The 23,820-nt window shown below is 40.3% G+C and overlaps 1 protein-coding gene across 2 annotated transcripts in view; it reads left to right on the top strand.

Moving 5' to 3' along the window:
* LOC126299330 (FMRFamide receptor) overlaps positions 1–23,820 on the top strand; it is a 670,385-nt gene that overhangs the window by 159,322 nt on the left and 487,243 nt on the right. For both annotated transcript variants that reach the window (XM_049991160.1, XM_049991159.1), the window contains exon 2: positions 4,813–4,883. The gene's annotated coding sequence lies outside the window, so the exon portion shown is untranslated. The remainder of the gene's footprint in view (positions 1–4,812; positions 4,884–23,820) is intronic.

The following is a 23,820-nucleotide window of genomic DNA, read 5'->3' as shown; positions in this document are numbered from 1 at the left end:
CTCTTTGGGTCGCCGGCACTGTCCTTAAGAGTTATCGCGAGAAAATATGATCCTGACGTCATGAACCACTTTATCCCTACTCCGTCAATGGATTCCTACAATGTGGTTTTGTGCGATTGTCTTCTACAAGAAAGCAGTTCCTAAATAACTCAGGGCTATTCTTGAGAGGGGTCTGTCGTTCAAGAAGCAATGAAACAATCTAGTGAAGGTCGCAGCGCCAAGCAACATATCAAAGGTACAAGTCAGGGAGCAAGCACCTGCCGGACGATGTGGCCGAGCTGCTCTAGACGCTTCAGTCTGGAACCGCGCGACCGATACGGTCGCAGGTTCGAAGCCTGCCTCGGGCATGTATGTGTGTGCTGTCCTTAGGTTAGTTAGGTTTAAGTGGTTCTAAGTTCTAGGGGACTGATGACCTCAGATGTTAACGACTGAAAAAATATGTTTCCTCTTAAATACTGCAGAAAAATAAATGAAAAATTATTGTACAAATATCATGTGATGGAACATTGTGTCTCACACAGAATACGATCACTGATACTGATACAATCGCCAAGTAAACTGAAGATATCAGAGATTATATAAGAAAAAAAAGGTTCAAATGGCTCTGAGCACTATGGGACTTAACATCTGCGGTCTTCAGTCCCCTAGAACTTAGAACTAATTAAACCTAACTAACCTAAGAACATCACACACATCCATGCTCGAGGGAGGATTCGAACCTGCAACCGTAGCAGTCGCGCGGTTCCGGAATGAGCGCCTGAACCGCTAGACCACCGCGGCCGGAGATTATATAAGATCTTATATTAGATTCTGTACATCAACATCTCTCAAAATTTACGATAACACCTACGATAAATAAACTATAGGAATACATAGTGTAATACAATAAGAACTGGTTCCCCGTTGTACGAGTATATCAAATATCATTGATACATGGTATATGCCCACCTCTCCGGGCGGAGGTTCGAGTCCTCCCTCGGGCATGGGTGTGTGTGTTTGTCCTTAGGATAATTTAGGTTAAGTAGTGTGTAAGCTTAGGGACCGATGACCTTAGCAGTTAAGTCGCAGAAGATTTCACACACATTTGAATTTTTTTTTAATGCCACCTCGATTATGAAGGTGCCACAATGAAGATAACTATCTACAAAGCACATACATTACAATGACACAGTACGCTGTTACCTTAACTCGCAACAGCGGCGTCACAAGCAATAGAACGTTTCCCCGAGTTTCTCAGCACCCCCACTGCAGCCATATGTTATTGAGACCAGTTTGAGCAGTTAGCGAAAGTTTTGAGCTAGAACCCCCATAGTTCCCGTGCCGCTCTTTCAACGGCGAAGCGTGCTTCTCGACACGGAGGTACAAAAGGAAAAGTTAAAGAAAGCTCGGTGAAAATAATGTGCAGACAAGCTCTTAAAATAGGAACGTTTGGAGCAAGCCGCCCGACAAATTGTACGGGGTGCTACTGTCGATAGCAGTATGACGCAGTCACTCGGACCTCTTAAGCATCGCTGGTTCTGTGGAACATTTTGGCTTCATCGCAACTTTTTTGTCAGGCGGTAGTGTCTTTCTGTTTCGTTCAACAGTGTCCAAGCAATACCATTCACGCCCGTTAATTCGAGGCTTTGCTCAGGTTTCGAGTGGGACGTTCGTATGCGCCTAGTCGAATTTAGAAATTTTTCGACGTATGGAAAGTCAACTATGAGTGACTAATCGTTATATTCGCACCGGATGAGCGTAATTACTGGAAATGGAACTGAATTCAACTTTCGTGATAAGCATAGTTGTGCCTAGCCTTTGTTAAGAAATATGCAACTTACTAGCTCAATATACCAAGGAAATAGTATGAACTGTTGCCCTGTCAAACAAGATTTTCGCTTAAACTGAAGAACTAACGAATTTAATATTTGTAAGGAGAAGAGACTCGTATTTGTTTACGCAGCTCAGTAAGGTATCATTAAAAGCGTGTTCTTCCGGTTAATTAAAAAAATGGAAATAAAAGTTCCAATGGCTCTGAGCACAATGGGACTTCACTTCTGAGATCGTCAGTTCACTAGAACTTTTATTTAGTTGCTGATTACCGAAATACTATCTGTAAACGCTTTAGGGAGAATGGGCTCCATAGTCCCAATCGGTAAACATTGGAGCCTTCCTGAAAATATTATTTTGTTAAAAAATGGTTCAAATGGCTCTGAGCACTATGGGACATAACATATATGGTCATGAGTCCCCTAGAACTTAGAACTACTTAAACCTAACTAAGCTAAGGACATCACACACATCCATTCCCGAGGCAGGATTCGAAACTGCGACCGTAGCGGTCGCGCGGTTCCAGACTAAAGCGCCGAGAACAGCTCGGCCACCCTGGCCGGCGTTCTTTCGGTCAACCGCAGCCTACTAACATCCGAAAGCTGAAAAGAAAACTGTTTCAATTAAAATTGGGTAAATCTAAGAGGCTACCAATCTAAGTGAAAGAATTTTAGAAAGTGTGCGAAATAGGCGACTAAGGCAGATGGAGAGATTTCAAAATTTGAATTTTTCGCAGTGGAAGATAAGTGAGATATGAGGAACCTTGGAATTTGGAAATCAATATTTAGGATGAAAAGATGAAGCTAGAAGGAGTGAACAAGTCAGCGACGCGGACTCAAATTGTTCGGCACTGTTCATAGAACTTTGTAAACGCTTCATTATCATGCCAGTATCATTCACAAGACACATGGCATTTTATTACGGGGTGCCCATAAAGGGATGTCCTCAGTTAGAGATTTTAATAGTATCAACTATAAGCGTTGTAAAGTGTTCGGTCAAGATCACAATTAAAGAGTATGTTAAACAGTTTTACGACAGTATATGTGTGAACATTGCTTTGTTGTTTTCCTACTTGCAGCGCCATATACGCAAAATGGTGACCCCTGAGAAAAGGGCATCGTCTAAAGTGCCCTAGGGACGTGTAATAGGACCACTCTTATTCTTTATGTACATAAATGATCTGACCGACCGGTTGAGCAGCTATTTATGGCTGTTTGCTGATGACTCTGTGCTGTACGTGAAGCCGTCATGGTGGAACGACTGTAGGAGGGTATAAGATGACTTACACAGAACATCAAGTTAATGTGATGAATGGTAACTTCCTCTAAACGTAGAAAAATGTAAGTTAAGGCGAATGAATACGAAAAATAATACGGTAGCTTTCAAGCAAAATATTACTAATATGCTGCTTGATACAATCACATCGATTAAATATTTAGGTATAATGCAAAGCCACATGAAATGGAATGAGCACGTCAGGTTGGTAGTTTTGTCGGGAAAATTTTGGGAAAATGTAGCTTATCTATAAAATGAGACGGGGTATAGAACGCTAGTGTTACCCATTTTTGCCGGCCAGAGTGGCCGAGCGGTTCTAGGCGCTACAGTCTGGAACCGCGCGACCGCTACGTTCGCAGGTTCGAATCGTGCCTTGGGCATGGATGCGTGTTAGGTTTAAGCAGTTCTAAGTGCCAAGGGCTGATGATCATAATTGTTAAGTCCCGTAGTGCTCAGAGTAAACTGAACCATTTTTTGACACTTTCTTAAGTACTGCTCGAGTGTTTGGGTTCCCAACAGGTCAGATTCAAGAAAGACAAAGCAGTTCAGAGGCGTGCTGCTAGATTTGTTACCGGTAGGTTCGATCAGCGCATAAATGTTATGGGGATGCTTCGCGAACTAAAATAGCAATCCCTCGGTGGAACAAGGCTATCTTTCCACGAGGCACTATTGCAGAAATTTAGAGAAATAGAATAAGAGAACGACTGCAGAACTATTCTACTGCAGCTGTCGTAAACTTCGATTAAGGACCACGAAGGTACGATCAGACAAATTACGGCTCTTACGGAGGCTTATAGGCAGTCGTTTTTCCTTCGTTCAGTTTGCGAATGGAGCGAGATAGGAAATTACTAGTAGCGGTACGTGGTACGCTCCGCCATTCACCGTACGGTGCGGTGGCTATCGGGGTATGTATGTAGACGTAGATTAAGCTGATTAGTCTCGCAAGCCAGCCGGAATGCTGTGTGCACTGGACGGACGACGCCTCGCGACACATGGCAGGAACGCAAACCGTGTGTGCCTCTAAACGGGGTTCTGGCTTGTATGTTCCTCATGGAATTTGGTCTTGCATCACAACGTATGAGCACAGAGTCTGAGCGCGATGTCGCCGAAATGACAAGACATACTGCATCGCCTTTGAAGCAGTGCTTGCGATTCCTCGTGATGCGTTCGCACTTCGGCTCCCAGGCCCTGCAGAATTCTGCCGCTTGCAAGGGTACCCCGGTGTTATCCAGGTTGTTCGTTTCCTGCCAGTACGGTGGGACAAAAGTGGTAGCCTATGCTTTAATATGTGGTTGTTATGTGAGCGGTTTTATGAAATGAAAATCAGCCGACAAAAAAGAGATATCGCATTGACAGCCTTCAGAAATAGCTTTGGTTCTCCTAAAAAAGAACCCAATTAGAAATGAACAGATAATGGTTCAATCGAAGAAAAGGTGTACTTATAACGTAAATGAAGTATTCGCAGTTTAAGTTAACCTTTCATTAACTGAATTATTGTGCAGTTTTATTTTTAAAGAAAACATGAGCCCTCATCTACTACAAATTAAGGAATTTTGAGGAGTTGACTTTTCCATTTGGTATTCTGCAACAATATCACAAACCATTAAGGTCAGGTCCATAGATTTAAATATTTCGTGCTAGACTCAGTTGAATGTTTCTTCAATACGTAAGCACTGGTTTAAATTTTTCCCGAGATGGGATTTCTAATGTCTCTGTTTCCATTTCCAGATATCATCACCGAATTTCTGAGAGCAGAACTGCTAACAAATCTACCAGGAACGAAGTACAGTAGCCTTCCGGTGAGTACAGACTCAAGTAGTGATTAAGTACTGCTCATCCTTGAAAGTGACCACCGGCTGATCGTAGATGTGCAAGAACGTCCCTAGCTGTAGTAGACCGCTACCTACAATGCGACATTTTAGGAGAGTATCTCTGTAACGCAGTAGAACAGCTTTATTATTTAAGACACTAGCAGGACATCGTGACACAGCTTTCGAATGTTGTAAACCAAAGCAACGGGCCAGTTCTTGAAGTAAGGACAAAGAGCCAATTGGTGTCACATAAGTTGATCTTTGGTCATTCTATGGCCTCTGATGATACAATTATACGCAACGGATATCACGTAAACTCATCTTATACGGTTCATATACATCTATAACTATATGATTCTCGGCAATTTACACTTTACTGATTGGTAGACTGCTCATAAAATGACTTTCAGACTAGTTCTCGTACTTTCCACTGTCGAATAGCACGTGGGAAAAATTAACATCTAAATATTTCCATGTGAGCTCTTACTTCTTTTATGTTATTACGATGGTCATTGCTGTCTATGTAGGGGAAGTCAACAAAATATTTAGGAATTCTGAGGAAAAAGTTGGTGATTGACATTTCGTGAAAGGACCTTGTCGCCACGAAAACCCTTTGTTTTAATGATTGTCACTACAAATCGCTTATCATATCCATGACACACTCTCCCTTATAACGCAATAATACAAAATAAGCTACCCTCATTTGAACTACTTCAATGTCCTCTCTCAGTCCTACGTCATAAGGATCCCACATCACTTAGGAGTACTCTAGCAGAGGACGGACAAGCGTAGAGTAGGCAGTCTAGTACACTTCTGCGTTCCCTGGACAACATGACACAGTAATCCAATAATGTCACACTGGATGGCACGCCTCTGTAAACTTCTTTACTCATACGGATATACAATAAGTGTCTATGCGATACAAAAATATTTCTGCGACAGAAAATTCATGACAAGTGTTAAGACATTAACCACGCGTAGTTTCCATGACCTGAAATCCACTGCGAAAGCAGTGGCCAGGCGCACATAAGGATTGGTACAATACGACCCGACAGGCCAGAATCTGAGGAACTGACTACTTTTGTTAAACTTTCTGTAAGTTTAACGTGTAAGGTGTAACAGATAGATACTAACAACAGTTATAGTTTGATATTTGCTAATCGTTATGGAAATCGGACAATACAGAGCAAAAAACCGCCTGTATGCGGAAACATACGCAACTTATGTCCTCATAGTAGTCACAGTTTTAAATGTGGGGAGCGGAGCTCATGTAGCTCACGTCAGGGTCAGGCATGTTAGTATAAAAAGTTTATCTCTCTATACTGAGAAACAAAAATTTATCTTTTGTCAGTTTAATTATAAAACATTTTGTTTCCACTTCTAAATGGCCTGCAAAAATATGTCACCAGCACACAAATGCAATGATTATTTCAATTGACACAATGATATTTACACACACACACACACACACACATACACACACACACACACACAAAAAGAGAGAGAGAGAGACATAAAAACAGACGTGTAAAATGTGACAGTGGAATCTTAGATTAAGTGCCCCCCCCCCCATGCTGTTACTGCAACAAAATTCTTAACATATGTCGCTGAGGAAACAACCTAAGCATGCCGATGATATTTCAAGTACACACCTAAATGGGGCCAAGTACCAAAACGAGCTTGACTGACCGTTTAACTGTACAAAACACGCGTTGGCTAAAATATTACACTAAGCAGGCAAGCACATAAACAAATAGACAGTTTGCATTACTCTCAGTTACTGGGAGAATAATAATAATAACAATTTGCATGACTGCGAACTCTCAGATTAACTGTCATAATGCTAATCCCACATCTGAATTCTTGTATAAATCTGCAAGACACGTGTAACATAAGAAGAAGGTTTTTGATCTTACATTCCAGTCCTAAAAGATGATATGAACAACAATGAACCTGAACAAGCATAATTTCTGGGAAAAAGAAGATAACAGACAATGTTTACGTCAAATCTCACAAAGATTTTTTCGTCTTCAAAATGTCACTCCAAATACATAATGGATGTAGCTTACAGTAATTCTGGTCTCAAATATATGTAAGAAATTGTAGATGTTGTAGGGGGGAGAAGATAGCGAATCAGATTCTACACCAGTAAAATATAATCGACGGTACTGACGGGCTAATACTGATTTTTATTACATTTTTCTAAGCATATTCGAGTTTGTGAACAAAATAATCGCCGGCCGCGGTGGTCTCGCGGTTCTAGGCGCTCAGTCCGGAACCGCGTGACTGCTACGGTCGCAGGTTCGAATACTGCCTCGGGCATGGATGTGTATGATGTCCTTAGGTTAGTTAGGTTTAAGTAGTTCTAAGTTCTAGGGGACTCATGACCATATATGTTATGTCCCATAGTGCTCAGAGCCATTTGAACCATTTTTTAACAAAATAATCTTTTCAGGAAGGCTCCAATGTTTAGCGATTGGGACTATGGAGCCCATTCTCGCTAAAGCGTTTACAGATAGTATTTCGGTAATCAGCAACTAAATAAAAAATGGTTCAAATGGCTCTGAGCACTATGGCACTTAACATCTTAGGTCATCAGTCCTCTAGAACTTAGAACTACTTAAACCTAAGTAACCTAAGGACATCACACAGCCATCAGGAGGCAGAGAAAATCCCTGGCTCCGCCGGGAATCGAACCCGGCAACCCGGGCGTAAAAAGCGAGAACGCTACCGCATGACCACGAGATGCGGGCAACTAAATAAAACCTAATCCTAATGATAAGACTTCTAAATACGACATGTAAACGCAAAACATTGAAAAAGACAAACTGACAGACCTAGCACCGTCTTAGGAGAAGAAACACTGCAGACAACAGCGCTCAGGTTGATGTATCCCTTAACTTCAGGAAGGCATTTGACACCGTCCCGCACCGCCATTTAGCTGACCGAGCGTCCGAGTATCCGGCCACATATGCGACTGTATTCAAGACTTCTCTGCAGATATAACTCAACAATTCGCTCTTAACAGAAGAAAATCAACACATATGAAGTTAATTTTCGGATTGCCCCAGGAGAGTGTGAAAGGACCGTTATAATCTTACAATGTATACCAATAATCTAGTAGAAAGTATCGGAAGCTCTTTAAGGTTGTTCGCAGCTGATGTCGTTGTCTATAAGGAGGTATCAATGGCATAAGACGGCAAAGATTTGCCGAAGGACATAGACAGGGTTGATGATTGGAGAAGGGACTGGCAGTTGATCCTAAACGTAAATAAATATAGCATGTTGCGGATAAACGGGAAATTAAATCCACTCTTATACAACTACAATATTGATGGCAAATCGCTGGAAACAGTATCTACTCGTAACATATCTAGGAGTAACTATCCAGAGCGACCTTAAGTGGAATGACCATGTACGTAAAACAAATAGCAGGAAAAGCAGGTTCCAGATTTAAATTCATAGGAAGAATCTTAAGTAAATGCAATTCATCCACTAGAGAAACTGTTTCAGGGCTCTTGTTCGACTGATTCTTCAGTATTGTTCATCACTGGGGGAATGTTACCAGGTAGGACTTGAATACGAAAGAGAGAATAGCCAAAGAACAGTGGCGCATTTTGTCACGGGATCGTTTGGTCGGTGCGAGAATGTTACAGAGATTCTGAACAAACTCTAGGGACACACGTTACATGATGGTGTAGTGCATGACGAAGAGGTTCACTACTGGTATTTCCGGAAGGATTCAAACAACATATTACTTGTGTATTGAAACCGGAGACCTAGAAACGATGGAAAGGCATCGTCCCGCCGTAGCCCTCAGTGGTCCACAACCCCACAACAGGCCACAGCTGTACACCCACTCCACCGCCGCCCCACATTGAACCCAGGGTTATTGTGTAGTTTGGCCCAGAGTGGATCCCCTCGGGAACGTATCACACCAGACGAGTGTAGCCCCGAATATTTACATGGTAGAGTAGTTGCGGTGTACGCGTACGTGGAGACAGTGTTTGCGGAGCAACGGCCGACATAGTGTAACTGAGGTGAAATAAGAGGAACCAGCCCGCATTCGCCGAGGTAGATGGAAAACCGCCTTAAAAACCATCCATAGGCTAGCCGGCACACCGGACCTCTACACTAATCCGGCCAGCAGATTCGTGCTGGGGACAGACATGCCTTCCCGCTCGAGAAGCAGCGCGTTAGACCGCGCGGCAGCTGGGCGGGCACATATTACTCCTCCCATACACATCTCGCGAAATGGCAGTAACAAGAATATTCGAGGAATTAGAACTAATACAGGGGCTTACCGCACAATCAGTCTTCCCATGCAGCATTCGCAAGTGGTTCAGCGAAGGGAGGATCAGTTGTCGTAACGGAAGTACCGTCCGCCACACTACGTTAGGTGGCCTGTGTAGTATGATGTGGATGTAGAAGTAGGTGTTTTGAAAAAATCTTTGTTGCATTGTAACAGTTAAACATCTTATTCTCATAATAAACAAGGGAACTTCATAATCAAATTGCTCTGAGCACTTTGGGACTTAACTTCTTAGGTCATCAGTCCCCTAGAACTTAGAACTACTTAAACCTAACTAACCTAAGGACATACACACTTCCATGCCCGAGGCACGATTCAAAGCTGCGACCTTAGCGGTCGCGCGGTTCCAGATTACAGCGCTTAGAACCGCTCGGCCGCTCCGGCTGGCAAGGCAACTTCCATAACGTATGGAATACTAATGTACACAGAGATGAAACTTGGACATCCGTCATCTCAAACGAAAATTCGACCTATAGATCTTCCAAGCACAAAACACATGTTGCACTTCTGTCATGGCTTAATTTTTCTGTAACCTTGAAAATAAATACACATCGCTCACATACTATCTCCACTGATAAAATTTACAGATTAAGGTACACTGATGATAATTGGAGTTCGATTATTGTACCACACTTTCCAAGGCTCACTGTGGCCTAAAATTAAGTACTTCCACATCTAAATGATCTACGTATATTATTTACTAAAATATTCATGGCCTTCTTATTCGCACGACTGAAATTAATTATAGGTTGGTCAATGACCACAATTCAATCTTTGTACCACACATTAAAGAAATCAAAACACACAAAAAATAGTTCTATAACATTACAAAAGTATACTTATTCACTGTAGTAAATTGATCTTTGAACCAAAGTAAATAATATTTTCCTGACCGTTTCGATCTTCAAATTCTATTTCAACACATAAATTTATCAAACACCTCTCAGTCTGGCTGAAGCAGATATCAGTCAGCCAAATATCATAGTGACTCCATTTAGGGCATTACCTTCAATGTGGCATAAAAAAACCAATGTCACCTTCTGGTGATAATCCTCATTGTTGCGTACATTGCTGTATTGGTAAGAAACAAAAATTATTACCCCTTGCAACTGCGTTTCAAAGAAAAGTTTATAGTGACCTAAAGTTGAGTATTAACCTTATCTGGTAGCACAAAACGTTTGGTCATCATATGTAACTGTACAGTAGAGTCTACATTGCACTTCACGCTATACATAGCCATTTTGCAGCAAAAATTTAAGGAATTGCTCCATACATCATCATGTTGTAACATTGTGGGACAATGAAGGTCAGATTGTTTGTATTTGTATTTTGAAATGTGGCTAAAAGAAATTACAGCAAAACAGTAAAGGACTGTGTCATGTATCACAATATTACAGTCAAACTGTAACAACTACCTCTATACACCAAAAATGTAAGAAATTGCTCCATAGCTTGTTACAACAGAATTCCAAGAAATTGCCCACATATCTACATGTTACAACACAATTGTAACAAAATACCAAAGAAATCAAAGTTTACAGCCAAATTGTAACATACTGCCTCATGTTACAGCGAAAGGGTAACAAATTATCAAATGGATCGTTAGTAGATAGTGGATACCTTTGGGTTAGTTAAGGTCAGATGATGTGGTAAGTGCCATTACAGCCAATTGAATTGGGGGCAAGGATGGGCAGTTGTAATATCGTGACAATCATTACACCAAACACATGATGATAGCACATGCACGGCAACAGTGTGTATTGACAATCACTGTCAGCTACTGGATCTTATAACAGTTTTCTAACACTAGCAGCTTACAGTGTTTACATGGTTTACATGCTGTGTGTCTGTGACTGGGGTGTGGGTATAAATGAGGGGTTGCCTGTGACTGTTTAGGGTGTCTGTGACTGGTAGGAGTGCCTGTGACTGGTGTCTGCCAGCACTGGCCACTAGCGGTGTTAGCTACTGGTGGGATGGGGGGGGGGGGGGCGGTTGTCAGCATTAAATACTCAGTATGTCAGCTACTGGGGGCGTACGTCACTGGCAATGTGGGTTTCACCTACTGGTTCTTAAATCTGTGTTGTAACGCAAGTATCTGACAGTGTCTACATGCAGTAGACGATTGCCATTGTCCCAAACACATAGTTGATGCTACTGTGGGGCAACAATGATCATTTTGCAGGAGGCACAAATTGTGAGCCGTTTATAGGGTGGACAAATGGTGATCAGTTTAGAAAGTGGGGAGACACTGATCAGTTTATAGGGTCGAGCTACGTAAAATAGTTCAGTGTGTGGGCACAATTATGTTCAGTTGACATACGGTGACTGCCATTAATGAAGATACCTTTCTACGCCATACTGTTATTACATCAGAAGATAACAGTCTGTGTGCCATATCTTGGCAGTGGATGGTAGCTACTCGATGTCCCTTTTTTATATTAGACTGCACGTAAGTTTTAAGAAACTTCCTTATTCATCGTCATGTTATAGCAAAAGTGGACCAAGTGTCCCATAACATCGTGATGTTGAATCAATATTTTACCTAATTATCCTATACAATAACATTGTTACTCAAAATTATATCAAATTTCACAAGTTATAACAAGAATTGTAATAGATTAACATCATACATCGCTATGTTACAAAAAATTTCAACATAATTGTCACCACCGTTAAGCAAAAACGTAGGAAACTGCCCTAAACATCACCGACTAAGCAATTTGAGGATTCTTCTGGCAAGTTACAATTTGTTCCAACAAGCAAAAGCTACACATCAGCAAGTTAAGACATATCCATAGCAACAAGTTAACACTTGTTGCAGCATACGAAGCATATCATGCAGGCTAGGTCAATGACTAGAATGTGAAGTCTTGATGATACAGTAAGAGGGAGCATGGATTGCGATATCTACATCTAAATTTGCACGCCGCAAACCGCCATACATAGCATGATGGAAGGTGTCTTGTACCACTACTATCCGTTCTTTTCCCTTTTCTACTCGCAAACAGGGCAAGGGAAAAATGAGTGTTTATATGCATCATTACTATTTTGGGCTAAGCAATTTCATGACTCACTCTTCAACACAGCTGTCATCGATATGGTACACACCTGGCCAATTGTATTCTTGAATCTTATAAAGTGTCTTATTTTTGGAACAAAGACTTTACTTGCTAGTACTGACAAGTCTCAACTTGCAGACTAATAGCGTTTATCTATTGGAATAAGTCACTTCTTGACAGAACCAATATTAGTTTGCTTATCTGGTGATGTGTGGGGCAGTTTGTTTCCATTTTGTGCAATATGGAGAAAATTTGGTTTAACATAGGGACGTATATTGGCAAGTTGTAATTTTTACTACAAGGGTGGTAGTTTGTTACAATTTTGGTGACAATGGCGATGTGTGTGTCAAATAGTTACAGTGTTATTGTAACTTGATGATTATAACTTAATTTCTTAGAATTTTGCTGTAAAATGACAATGTATTGGGGAATTTGTTACAATTTAGTTTCATGCTTATCTGTAATTGAATATGAAATGAGGGACATCCTGTAACAGAAACTGTTACACCAACTGAAAAATTATGGCATCTATACTACGATATTTAAGTGTTACAATATTAGTACCGTAGGAAATGGTAGTCATGCGCTTATTTGACTGCAGTATCTGGGCTAATAGCAGTCATGCATTCGGGGTAATAGTTGTCAGCACATGCCAGTATATCAGGGTCAGTGACAGTCAACATATCATATGCACATTATTGTCCCAATTATACCCACCAAGCATGTATAAATTTGTTAAAATTTTGATGTAAAATGAGGTAGTTTGTTACATTTTTGCTAGAACATGGGACAATTTGTTAAACTTTTCCTGTAAAATGAGGCGATTTCTTAACATTTGCTGTAACATGGGGCAATTTGTTACACTTTTGATGTAACATGGGGCCATTTGTTACGATTTCTCATTAACATTGTGATTTAAGGGGCAGTTTGTTAGCATTTTGCCGTGACATAATGGGCGCTCGCGCGCGTCTGTGTGTGTGTGTGTGTGTGTGTGTGTGTGTGTGTGTGTGTGTAAGTGCGTGTTTTACTGACGATGAAGTTTACGTATTTTACATATGGCAGTACTGCAAGTTAAATGCATTACATATTTTTGACAGCAATTTTGAATATGGAAGCTAAAAATTCAAATCATTCTTACAGGTATGTGATTGTCTGTTTCGTACTAATGTCTAAAACCATAACAAGATTACTGGGTTGTGAAAAACACAAACCATTATGGGGGGGGGGGGGCATGTCTCGTTGCATGATGATGTCATCATACATAAGGAAGCGTTACTTGTGATGTCCCTTCCCATACTTACAGGCAATAAGGGTGACTCATCTGTAGCGCTAGTTGAGTGGGTTTGGTCGCATTAGTAGACTGCCGTCCTTCTAGTTTACTTCCTTATTTTTTCATTCTGTTCTTCATTCTCATAGGTGTGTTGCATGTATCTCTGTACATGGACAGGGAGTGAGAAGAAGGTTGTTGGATTCCGCTCACAATGAGTGTGTACAGGAGGTCAAGCAGTCAGGACTTGTGTGTGGGCATCCAGGGCTGCAGTGAAATGAAAGATCAGGAAATTTGGTAAAATAAAGAGAATGTATGGTATTTCAGTGTATGGTGTACAAGTGGGCGTTCCTAGGGTCGGAAGATACAAGGTGTAGGCCAGTCTAGGAGGAATATAGCTAACTGAAATAGGCAAAGGAAGGGGAAGCAGTTCATGTTAACTTATGTTGGTGGCCGGTCACGAGGCACAGAGCCGAAAGCTCTGCCTCTCAAAAAAATGTCTGTTCTACTCGAGGTCTGGATCACAAGAGAGCGAGGCCACTGTGTTTTGCATTGCAGAACGCTCCAGTGCCCACACATGTGACCTATATCCCACTCACGCTATTGGCTAAAACCGATGGCGTGAATTCGCTATGAGTTTCAGCAGCGGGCTCAAGATGTCTCTTGTCAGCAGATTTAACTGAAAACAGCTCCCTCGGTTCTTAAAGGTAGGAAACTTGTGTCACCTAGGCACAGCCGAAGTTGCTGTGAGAGAAAACTTGTAAAGATATGACTGGGGCCTTTGAAATAAAAATTTTTAAATCAATTCCGTAAAATATTCCTTGACTTGTTGCCACCCTCACATTCCTTCACCCTTCAAGAGCAGTGGTGACTCACATTACTAACAAAAGTGTCTCTGTCACTCCATGGAAAGATGGTGTGCGCTAGTAGGGGCCTTAATGCAATGGGAGGTATCTCTTATAATATTTCATTTAATGTAAGTGGGAGGTGACTTACATGTTGGCAAGTTTATCAACTTTCATGAGTCAAAAAACAGTAAAATATCAACAGTTCATATCTTCTACAGTAATTGAAATCATCATCGTCCGGCCGGCCGCTGTGGTCTCGCGGTTCTAGGCGCTCAGTCCGGAACCGCGCGACTGCTACGGTCGCAGGTTCGAATCCTGCCTCGGGCATGGATATGTGTGTGATGTCCTAAGGTTAGTTAGGTTTAATTAGTTCTAAGTTCTAGGCGACTGATGACCACAGATGTTAAGTCGCATAGTGCTCAGAGCCAATTTGAACCATTTTAGAACCATCATCGTCCGGATAATCAGTTCTTAAACTAAACAAAGTTAAAATCAAACCAGAAAACTTCACAAAAGAGGAATGAACTACTATGTTTTCTGTTAGGTTGAGAGGAAAGAAATCTGTTATTAATCTACTGTTGCAGTGCTAAACTCGTTCTCATTGAAAGTAGATGCTGGTTGGACCGAATCAGCACTGATTTTTTAATGGTTTACAGGCGCCCTTAGAAATATGTAGTTGTTTGTGTTGTCTGGAAAATATTAATCTCGTTGCCACGAATCCGAAAATATAAATTATAACATCGACATAACAAAGTACAATGGAAAATCCAAAATTTTAACAAAATACTTAATTTTAAGATAATCAAAATATTTTGGTAGAAACATAATAAACCTGCTTACTGCAGAACATTAACGTGTGGCTTGGGTAAGAATTGGATCAAGTACATTTGAAAAAGAGCAATAACCCAACTAAAATCTAGCTACAGCATCTGAAAATTTTTTAGGGTAGTAGTTGCACACAGTTGCTCAGACTACAAAATATTATCAGATCTCAGTAAAATGGAAGATTCAGTCACTAAGCCAAAGAGATGACGTACTATGAAACACATACCACCAACCTTTCTACATTAACCCATGTTAAATCAGAGAAGCACGAAACCTTTTCTTACACCAACAAAATGCTGCAATTCTGAAGGAAACAGGGGATAGCAAAGGCTACCCACAAAATATCCATGATACTCTAATACCAAAATGCTACCTTCTTACTTTAAAGTATCTTAAATCACTTCATAGAGTAATAGTCCTTCGAAAAAACATGGCATACTGGAATACACAGTAAGACAGAGAGAGAGAGAAAGAGAGAAAGAGAGAGAAATGTTACACCTAGGTCAAAATTATTCAGTAGTTTCAAATTCTAAAATTGTAGTATAAACTATCCAGAGCATTTAATGAGCTGTCACTGCCTCAACTTGGATAAATCATTGTGAATGGCTAATGGCGCCAAATGATAGTTTAAAAGCTCATAAAAGCAAAATAAAAGCTACACCTATTCATTTAAAAATCATTTTAAATTACCTCATGGGATAATAGTCCTAATGCACATCGCTTAATTTGTCATGTGAATTAATTTGTCGTAACTGTGGCAAATGAAAATTAACAAGATTGAAAAGGGACTAAGTTGTGGTTTATCTCACTAATAATATAGGTCTCATAAGTGGGTAGGTATAATAAATATTTCTCATAGTTAGTGCTCAAGATCCAACAGAAAATTGTCTAGTTGCCAAATGAGGATCTGGTACGACCTTAAATATTTCTAGGGTGAATGCACCTAGCTTAAGGTCTTCCTATTGATAATACAGTTTAGACTCATTAACTGTAGGAAACACACTAATTTAAATGCTCTCTAATTCTTAAAACAACAAAATTAAATCGTCAACATATATCACTCCATTACATCACAGTTATAAAAAGAACACAAAGCAAAAGTACTTGAGGGAACAGATCTTTGGCTCAAATGGCTCTGATCACTATGGGACTTAACTTCAGAGGTCATCAGTCCCCTAGAACTAAGAACTACTGAAACCTAACTTACCTAAGGATATCACACACATCCATTCCCGAGGCAGGATTCGAACCTGCGACCGTAGCGGTCGCGCGGTTCCAGACTGTAGCGCCGAGAACAGCTCTGCCACCCTGGCCGGCGGAACAGATCTTTGCGAAATCGTTAATATCCATTACCTTGCATAAAATATTGTTCATTACCTCATCATACAATGGTAACACCCTCAATCCATTTAGCAGGAAACACATGAAAAATTACTAATTGTCATTATCTATGAAGATAAAAATATGAAAACATTCAAAGAAAGTAAAAGATCTAGTGATAATCATAAGACACAGCTTTAATGTTTTTCCCCTCAGTGTCACTCATCCATAATGTTGTGCAAATACGTTACAATAATTATTAACAAACTGTCCTCTATAACTAAAATTAGAAATAGAAAAACTTAAGGACAAGGCCATAACAGCCCCTGTTGGATTGTTAATTGAAACTGAGGATCGGTTAAACCCTATTTATTCCTCTAAAACGGCGAAGTTGAAGAAAAATATCAGCCCTGTCAACTGTTTTTAGAGTTAACAGTTTGCAGATTATGGATGACCTTCATTGGCATAACATAAGATTGTAAAACAAAGTTATTACCATTGAGAACACAAGGTAAAACTCTAGAAAAGACTATTAAAATCTGTGTCCACAGTGGCAAAACAACTAACAGTATCCTCATCCTATCCATAAAACTTCACATAAAAGAAGGGAAAGAATGTAGTGAGTTTATAATCAGTTCATAAAATACGAAAAGGTTCACAGCTAGAATGTGGTTCCGCGCGACGGAAGTGCACGCAATGTTTTTGAGTAAACAAACTTCTGACTGATGAGCGAAGAGCACGTGGCCTGTCCAGCAGAGAGGGAGATATATGCGTGTGTGACATTGAAAAACTTTAAAGGCGCTTCTCTCTGTTAGGTTGATGGAAGGGGTTATTATCTGTGGCGTAGCTCACGTCCTGTGGGAGGGGGAAGAGCAGAGAGGTAGGGAGGTGGAAGGGCGAGAAGGGAGAGGGTGAGGGGGATGTGGCACTTTCAGCACTCGTGTGCTTGCGAAGGCTGCACCTACATTGCATCCGGAAGTCGTCCGATCGAACCTGTCCGATGAAGGGCGATAAACGTGCCGTGGCGTCATCCGACGTGAATGCCTACACTGGATCCAAGGGACCCAGTAACGGCGCGCAGATGACGCATGTGGCACACTGGCTACCAGTTGCCATCCCATAAACAACGGAACAGATTACACTGACCGTCAACCCAGTGTACTGTCGTCATTCATGAGTATCAACACTGAAACACGTTATACGCTTTAGGTCAGCAGTTGCAGTTGTTGAGAAGATATCATGGGTGACTGGGATGGTGTTTTTTTTGTGTTGGGTGCTGCTAGATAAGAACATACGCCTTTAACGGCATAGGGAAAGTACTTGGGTGTTTCATTTTGATGAAGGCGGATCTGCATGGGAATGTTTTCAACTTGTCAGTCACTGCGAAATTTTCCAGACAAAATGGCTCTGAGCACTATGGGACTTAACATCTAAGGTCATCAGTCCCCTAGAACTTAGAACTACTTAAACCTAACTAACCTAAGGACATCACAAACATCCATGCCCGAAGCAGGATTCTAACCTGCTACCGTAGCGGTCGCGCGGTTCCAGACTGAAGCGCGTAGAACCGTTCGGCCACTCCGGCCGGCTTTTCCAGACAAGTGCAAAGACTGCTACCACATGTCTATAGAAACGTATGACTATATATTTGAACGCATAAGATACGATATAACTGGCCATTTCTACTTCAGGGAATCTATCACTGCAGAAGAAAAACTTACCATCACAATCAGGTAAATTAACTATTTTGTTATTGTGAGTGGCATAACTGGTCAAATAATATTAGAATATTATAAATAAATTCTGGAATCAGTCACAATGAAATATATTTACTAACATAGACATATATTTGTCACTGTTCCTTCGCAACTATTTGAGACATTATTAACAAATGAGCAACTGTTAACAAGTATGTATGTATGATCTGAAATTCACAATGAAACAATTGTTGGTTCAACACTGACAAATATTAGCACTGAATGCCACGAGGAAAATTGTGGAAAATAAACTTCTAGTTTATACATAAGGACATGTTAACAACACATTAGGGATAGTCAATTAAAATGAGTTGTCATCATGTTGTTGGGCAGGGGGGACACATTTGAACTACACTCACAAAAGAAGACGAATCTTGCTGTTGTGGTACCTGTGTATGTGACAGGCAATGTCTTTCAAAAACATCACACGTTTTATGTGGGGCCATTTATCAGATGCAGTAACTTCCTCACCGCTCCTGGAGTAATGTTGTATTTTATATTTTTTCCTAAAAGTGTCTCGCAAGTTCTGCCACGTTATCCGAGCCTGTTCACCTATCTCACAAAATCAGCACAGAATGTGTACTCTGTTCTAAGAACAAATGTTCTGTTATTGCTTATGTATGTTTAAGGTCCCTAAAATATCACTAACGAAGGATACATACATCGTTTGAGTAATATTTCATTATCATTTCATCCTTCCAAGTACCTAGCAAAGTGATTATACAGTAGGTAAGTGTCTCTCCGAAACTGTGAATGCGATACGGAGGAATGTCTGTGAGCGAAATCTACCCATTCCTGATGAAAAAAAGTTTGAATAAATAGTGAGAGGATTCCACTAGCGGTGGAATTTTGTTCAGGCAGTTGGATGGATTCATGACAGGCATATAGAATTAAATGTACAAAACAAAGTGAAACTACCCTACATTTTTAAACTACAAAAAGTTTTTTCAATAGCTTTAAAAGCTTTATCTGACTGCCATTGTTGATTTATTTTTATAGATGTGGGACGTTATGGAAAACAGTGACAGAGGAATGTTTCCGGCTTCTACATTTTCTGCATTCTTGGAGAACTATCCTGCTACACTACCGCAATCTTCGCCTGTCGATGGAATTACGACAGATATGCCGTTTATCTTTCTTGGAAATGATGTATATCCTTTGAACTGTTATCTCATGAAACCTTCTTCCAGACGACATCTCTCAAACGAATAAAAAGTTTTGAATTACAGATCATCAAGGGCTAGAATATGTGTGGAGTGTGCATTTGGTATCATGACTGCCATGTGGTGTTTACTGTGAAAAGTACTGAAACAGAACCTGGCATAGCAGAGAGGATAGTGAGACGTATTTGCTTACTGCACACATAATTGTCGACCATGAAGGTGGTGACTTCTTCAACTCCACAAGCTTAGAAGACGACGTAAGTGCATCACCACGTCAAGAAAGCGGTTCATCAAGAACATTGAAGAGACTGTTCACAGCAGGCTCAAATTATCAGAGAGAAATTCAACTCATACTTCAATGGGATTGGCGCTATTCCGTGGCAAAACGAACGCATCGAGTAGTATTTTGGAAATTAAAAGTTTATTTCTGTATTACAGTTTGATAAGAAAATATACGTTAAAAGTAAATTGATTGAAATTAGCACTGGCTTGTAGTAAGATGTAGTGGTTTGAAAACAAGCATTAGAACTATTGCAACATAATTTAGATATTTACCTTTTACTGATAGTTGCTCCTCAATAGATTCTCACAGTTCTCACTTAATATGCCAGTTATGGCAGCATTTAATCCGCTGGTCCCACAAGCGAGGCTCATTCCTCACGAGATGAATTTGAAATTCCTTGTCGATCATCCTGCTCGTGATGTAATACCGGACTACACTCCTGGAATGGAGACATGTTTGTTTCTAGTGCAGCAGTGCTGTCCAGCGGTGCACCATTAATGGGATGATCGACAAGGAATTTCTAATTCATCTCGTGAGGAATGAGCCTCGCTTGTGGGACCAGTGAATTAAAGGCTACTATAACCGGGATATTAAGTGAGAACTGTGGGAATCTATTGGGGACATACTATCAGTCAAGGGTAAATATCGAAATTATGTTGCAATAGTTTTAATGCATGTGTTCCAATCTCTACATTTTACTACAAATCAGTAGTAATTTCAATCATATTACTTCTAACATATAATTTTTTATCAAACTGTCAAAAAGCAATACATTTTTTGTTTCCAAAATACTACTTGAAGCATTCGTTTTGCCACAGAATGGCGCCAATCCCATTGAAGTATGAGTTGAATTTCTGTCTGATAATTTGAGCCTGTTGTGACCTCTGCTGAATTTTCTTGATGACCCAGATTCTTCACATGGTGGTGCACTTTCGCTTTCTTCTAAATTTGCACAATTGAAGAAGTCACCAACTTCATGGTCACTAATTATTTTTTACAGGAAGCCGATACATTTAACTATCGGCCTCACTTTGCCAGGTTCTGTTTCAATACATTTACCCAGTGAACGCCAATTGGGAGTCATGATACCAAAAGCACATTCCACACATCTTCTAGCCCTCGATAATCTGTAATTGAAAACGTTTTTCTTTGTGTGAGAGCTGTCGTTTGGATGAAGGTTTCTTGAAGTACGTTTTCAAAGGATATGCATAATCTCCAAGCAAGACAAATGGCATATCTGTAGTAATTCTTTCGACAGGCAAAGGTTGCGGTAACGTAACATGGCAGTTCTCCAAGAATGCAGACAAAGTAGAAGCCGAAAACATTCCTCGCTCACTCTGTTTTCCATAATCTCCCACATCTATACAAATAAATCCATAACGATAGTTCGCCACATCTTTAAAAGCTGTTGAAAAAACATTTTGTAATTAAAAACCGTAGTTCTAATTTGTTTTGGAGACATTTAATTCGGATGTCTTTGCCATCAATGCATCCAACTGCAGGAACAAAATTCCACAGGTCGTGGAATCCTCTCAGTATTCTTCCAAAAAGTTTCCATATCAGGAACGGATAGACGTCACTCACAGAAATTCCTCCATATCGCATCTACAACTGCCAAGACACACTTATCTACTGTGTAAACACTCAATCGAAATGTTAGACCCAAGGACCGAAAAGACATCCCTGTTGCTAAGTATCCAAAACAGTAAAACGATATTGGAATATTACACAGTCGATGCACCCAAGTCGTTTTCCTACATCTTTTAAGGCTAACATTCTTGTCTAGCAGGAGCAAACACAAAAATTCATCATCAAATCACTCATGATCGCTTCTCAACAAATACAACTGCTGACCTATAGCGTGTAAATGAGTGCAGTGCGGAAACTCATGAATGACGACAATACACTGGGTGGACACTCAGTGTAATTTCTTCTATTGCTTATGTGAGAGCAGCTGGCCTCCAGCGTCCCATGTGCGTCACCTGCGCGCCATTACCTGATCTGCTCGGACCCAGTGTAGGCACTCATGTCGGACGACGCCAGGGCACCTTTATCGCCCTTCACCGGACAGGTTCTGATCGGACGACTTCCGAATGCAATGTAGGTGCAGCCTAAGAATGCGCAAAAACAGAGTAAGACAATGCTGTGTTACAGCAGGTTAAACACCAAGTACAGAGTGACACCAAATTTGTTCATGAAAGGATCTTAACTTTTGTATTACAAAAATCAATGGTTAACAAGTGTTGGTTTGGACGTTTAGTACATTACTTTTTCTTTAAATTTAAAACTGAAATAGAGTGATAGAGTGCATCTCTATGTTGAATTTCAGCAAACACAAAATTCGGAAAACAACAAATCGTTTCAGGAATTTGTTGTCTGCATAAAAACTGCAATAGAGTCGCCTGAATGTAGCGAGAATTCCGATACGTAACGGTTGGAGCGTGTTACAGAGTACTCCAGGACTTAATATGCCGTGTAAAACACTTAGGTACGAAAAAAAGTTAATGTTAAATTCACTGGAGGCAGGTCAAGAAAGCTTTGTACAGAGATACTGAAGGAAATGATCAGTTAAAAGGATATGATAGTTAAAAACAGGCAGTCGTTTATAACTCTTAGTGACATCTTCAAAGAAATCAGGGAAAAAAGTGCTTCTAAACCGACAGTGGACTAAGCTCATCCGCAAAGCAGTGGAAAAATGAAATATTAGTTGCAAAGATTCGCAGTATCGCAATCCATTGAGCAATAAAAGACCAATGGAATAGACACTACAAAGAGAGGCTCCACATTCTTTGTTTGACAACAATACGAAACATTCAACGAAGCAGACTTATAATAAGTACTAATATAGAGAAACTATAGTAAGGTACACTTGGTGCTTTCTTTCGAAAGACAACACAAAGTCCTTGTCAATAAATGCGAACAGCAAGTGAACTACAGTACAACACCGAAATTCTGCAACAAAGCTGAACAAAGCAAACAGCGAAATTCATCACGTGACAAAGACCTGTACAGTAGTTGGCAGAGCGTACATTTAAGTATCTCAATATCTCAAAATCTTAAAAATACCTAAATTTTCCAAGTAATAGAAATAGGCATGCACGTGGGGCATCCTTCTGAAAAAAGTATTTACAGTTACTTACAATCACTTAATATTTGTACTATCTGTAATATTATCAGTCAATTGTCACTCAAAACCTATACAATAAATGACTTATAAACCATATAAAAATTAAACTTAATTATGATAGACAAGAGTGCTAGAAGTGATAATGTGTGGGTGCGTGGCTGGCTTATCGCGAGGCGTCAGTTGTGCTGATCCACGTGTTGGTACCATGCAGTCTCTGCTTATAGTAAGCGTTCAATAGTAACATAGCCTGCAATTTAAACGACTCCAAAAACATTGTCTCAACTGGAAACTCGCTGCATGGTAAAATGAAGCATGGTTAACGGTTCTGCTCTGACATCTGGAAGCGACAGCATAAAAGAGACCATTTAACGTCACTGAATCATCTTCTCTCATACAGTAAGCAACGTAACTAATATTCATTGCATCCTCTTCAGATTCCACAACGAAACAATACCTGTGCAACAGAAATAACAGCAGTTATAGCACCTGACTCAGGAACTTTTGCCTACACATAATTACCTTCAACCACTAGAACGACAGGACCTATAGTCTGCTCACAAATTATCTCAATAAATCAATCTCATATCTATCTTCATAACAAAAAAAACTTCGCTACACATTGGGGGAAACAGCTGTAAGTCACCATATCCTCACGTAGCTCACAGTGGTACAAGAGATCAACTCTACTTCATCACTCGTTATAACTCTTATAACGGTACGTAACTTAATACATCTTAGATCCTTGCACTGAGTTAACCAATTAAGCAACTACCAATTACTAAAAACAGAAGGCATGAACGGAAAAATAATAAAACGTCGGGGAAGAGAATGTAGAGGGATGCAGAAATAAAAGAAAGAGAAGGTAGAAAAAGTTCATTCCTTTCGTTCCACAGTCCGGCGTACCACACAGCTTCCTATAGGTTTCCACTGTGTATGCGCTTGGGTTCTCAAGTCGCCTAGTACC

This window comes from Schistocerca gregaria, chromosome X (genome assembly GCF_023897955.1).
Source record: "Schistocerca gregaria isolate iqSchGreg1 chromosome X, iqSchGreg1.2, whole genome shotgun sequence".
Taxonomy (NCBI): domain Eukaryota; kingdom Metazoa; phylum Arthropoda; class Insecta; order Orthoptera; family Acrididae; genus Schistocerca; species Schistocerca gregaria.
The sequence above is the reverse complement of the archived record's forward strand: the minus strand, read 5'-3'. Positions and strand labels throughout refer to the sequence as shown.